General features: G+C 33.5%; 1 long non-coding RNA gene across 1 annotated transcript; it reads right to left on the reverse strand.

Annotated features, from left to right (window-relative positions):
* Positions 1 to 623: 623 nt before the first annotated feature.
* On the reverse strand, positions 624 to 3,632 carry LOC306857622. Its single transcript, XR_013783125.1, has 4 exons — positions 3,562 to 3,632; positions 2,820 to 2,980; positions 2,630 to 2,728; positions 624 to 1,977 (listed from the first exon to the last, which is right to left on the reverse strand). It is a non-coding gene; the product is annotated as an uncharacterized lncRNA (long non-coding RNA).
* Between the last annotated feature and the right edge of the window lie 256 nt (positions 3,633 to 3,888).

Raw genomic sequence — 3,888 nt, forward strand, 5'->3', positions numbered from 1 at the left:
TTTTTAAGGCATAATAGCTGGAAATAAACTTTTAATATAATTCTACCAGCAACTCAGAAAGAGTTCATAATTACATAAATCACCTATTAAACTCATAATTTTATTTTAAATAAATATGGCATTGTGAAACAGCACATTACTAACCAACTAACTAACTAACTAACTAACTAATAATAATAAATCAAATAAATAAATAAAGCTAAATCTTTCGTTTATACTAAATTATGGAGTAATTTTTTTGCACAGGTACAACATTTTTCTGATGTTAATGACAGCAGCTGGGCTGAAGCTTGAAGTTTACACGTACAAGGATGAACTGGATGGATTGCAGGTCACACTCAAAAAATTGATTTGTTGGACTTACATAAAAAAAGAGTGTCAAGTGGTTCCACGCAAGTGTGTTGAGTAGTTTCTACAAGTAATAATACAGTTGAATGAACTAAAGAAATTCAGGTAAAGTTGACACAATTTTCAGATGTGTCACGAATGCATTTTAGTTATGTTTATTTTATTTAGTAATATTATGTTAGACTTACGAACTTTCAATATGTAAGGTGAACACTTTATTTAGTTTTAAGTATTTGCTCTACAAGTGCAAAACTTAAATAATCAAACACATTTTTACAAACAAAATTAATTTATTTTCTTTGCAAGGTTTTGCAATATACAACTGCTAAAACCAATAAAACAATTAAAATTTCACAGGTCCTTTGAAACAAATACACTAAAACATCAATAATTTAACAGTAAACATTCTTTACAAATTCTTGAAGCCAGTTGCACTTTAAAAGACCTTGTAATGATCTTACTTAGAAAAATTAAATACATGGAATGTCTGTTGAAATTAGGCAGCATGCCCTAAAATACTGCAAAATTCCATTTCTGATATTTTTGATCTTTAGAATCAACAGTAAAAAAGTAACATTCAAACTGTCCTCTATTTTTGCAAACAACAACAAACAGCTTACATAATTTGTTTCAGAAAAAAAAAAAAAAGGTAAAAACAACATTTTGGTCAATACTGAACATTCTTACAATGTGCAACTTCCTTCATATATTGCAATAAAAACATTTCTAAGAAATATAAAAAGGATTTTTTCAAGACAGGTAGCCTGTCAAAAAATGCTACAGTGCTCAATTTCTGATATTTCAAATATCCAATATTTAAGCCATTATATATATAAAAAAAAAATTAAACTGGCCTCTATTAGAAAACAACCACTAATGGCTTGATAACAGTTTGTCTCAAAAAGACAGAAAAAAAAAACAACTAAGAATGTTTACTATTGACCAAAATGTTGTTCTTTTACTTTTTGCAACTGCCTTCAAATATTGTAATACATTTTACTTAGAAAAATAAAAGGAAAGTTTGTTCAAGACAGACAGCATGTCACCAAATGCTACAGTGCTCAATTTTTGATATCTGAAATCGTTTGTCATTGGTAATGATAAGATTGAAACTGACCTCTAATCTTTGTAAATAACTGCAAACAATTTTAACTTCAGTTAAAGCTGCAGAACTCCATTTGTTGTGGCGCCATCAACAAAGATAACATTAAAACTGGCACATAATTTTAAAACCAGAAACAATTTAAATGTCCAAAAAAAAAAAAAACATCTTGACTTCTTTCATTTGTCCAGAATGATTTACTGGTTCAACCAACAAGTTTGTTCTTGAGAACCTGTATTTTCTGTGACAGTTTCTGTCCGTCAAGTCCCAGCAACACTTTTTGTAAAAACTCAAAAGTGTACTTCAGGTCTGAAGGATAACTGAGATTCAAGCTGTACGTATATGACTCCCAAAAGAAGAGCACAGGCCTTGGTGACGTCGCCAAGGTTCTGAAGCACTTTCACTCCCTCAACAATCAGTCCAACATCTGATGGTGGGTCACAGGCTTATGCATCTTCAGGTCTGGTTATGTAGATTCCAACTACAGTATTGGCCATGTCTCTCTCTGAATTGTCAAAGTCTGTGTCCTACAAAACACAAAAACAGTAACACTGTTCAGTCAGTTTAATTGCATCAAAAATACAGGTTGTAAATTTAGAGAATTTAGAAAATGTATCTACTGTACATTCCTTAATGTTTCACATGACTTACAAAACTACTCTAAGGTGTTTGTTAGGGTTGTCAAAAGTACAGGCTTCTGGACTGAAATTAAAAAATGTGAAGAAACCAGCTTTTTTTCCCCAAAGGAAATCACTATGTATCAGAGTTTTCATGTGCTCAACAGATGTGACTGTAATTGGCAACAGTGATAATTGCTTAATGTGGTTCCTTAATATATCTGCTTAGAGACACGTCACTACCATGTGTGAACGTAACCTGTGTAAGAACTCGGTCAAGAGTGTGAAGCAATGATTGTAGCCAATCAGAGTCATCTGTCGAGCATGTGAACACTATGGCCAATCAGCGCTGTTTGAGAATCTGCACAACAGTGCTCAAAATTCCCACATCACAAGTTTTTTTTATTTCAGTACTGAATGGTACCGAAGTTGGCACTTTTGACAACCCGAGTTAAATATACTTTGCGTATTTATATTTCATGACAATATTATATATATATATATATATATATATATATACACATACATACACTTTAAATATTCACTGCCTGAGAACACTTACTGCATACTCCTTCATGAGGTTTTCATAGTCTTCATTAAGATAACGTTACACAGAAAGTGCTCTGAGAATACAGGCTCTCCGAGTTGAGATGGTATCATTCTGTAGAAGAGTAGAAACAAAGTATAGACAATGATAAATCACAATAATAAAGTGGAAATTATTTACAAACATCATTAATAAATAAACAAACCTCATCGATGGTAGCCATCAGTTTGCAAATGTTACGTCCTGCAACTCCTCCTCTTTTCCGGTAACGTAGATGCTGGCCAGCTTGCTTGAGTAACCATCCAATTTTGACATAAAAGTTGGATTTAGTGGGCCGGTACTGATTCGACTGAACTCAGCAGCAATCTGCAGATTTAAGACAAGATTATAGTAAGGATAGTTTTCATGTTTAAAAATATATTCAGGGTCATTCATTGACATCTGAACACTTAGCATTTAGGCTAACTCTGCATGTACATGAATAAAGCACAATTAGATTGAATTCGATAAATTAATTACTATTTGTTTCACCACTTAAAACTATGAAAGAAATAAATAGTTATTCCATCATATTTACCTCATGTTCACAAAACAGAGCTGGCCATCTGCTTTTGAAGTCAACAATTAAGATGGCTGTGTAAGTTAGCGCATTCCACGCTTTAAATCTACAGGGACACTCGGAGTAAGTGCACGGAAAAAGATTACCGCGACCATAACGTCCATGCGCTAATCGATAGTGTTTCAACAACTATGATCTGGTAGAGACTGTTATTTTGCAGTCCTTGCACTGCCACATGCTTGCTTTGAGGAACAGGCCTAACTGGCTAAAAGACTCAAACACTCCGAAATACACCGATAACTTAAATTAACATAACTATGTGAACACTCGCATCACTTTTTCCTGGCGATATTTAACAGGATGGTAAAGAATTATGAAATATTCATACCTGACAAAATCACCATCTTCTTGTACTTCGCGCGTTCGTCTGTCTTCCGTCCCGTTGCTCCGCCTCCAGGTGAGCAGCTACGGTATCCGCAAAGATCCAAATTCATGGGGTTTTGCGTTTTACTCTACAATGTTAAGTTGGCCAGTCAAACTCTTACTAAGTAAAGCCAACAGTACTAAATTTCTGTAGAAATAACATAGTTAACTTGTGTTAATTTAGTTACTTTTATGTTTTATGTACTTTGAACAAGGGTGGGTGTAGTAAAACTAACAATAGTGAAAGTTCATTTTTTTGAGTGCAGGAGATTGAGGTGTTGAGAGCATATAG

This window comes from Barbus barbus, assembly GCF_936440315.1.
Source record: "Barbus barbus genome assembly, chromosome: 38".
Lineage (NCBI taxonomy): Eukaryota > Metazoa > Chordata > Actinopteri > Cypriniformes > Cyprinidae > Barbus > Barbus barbus.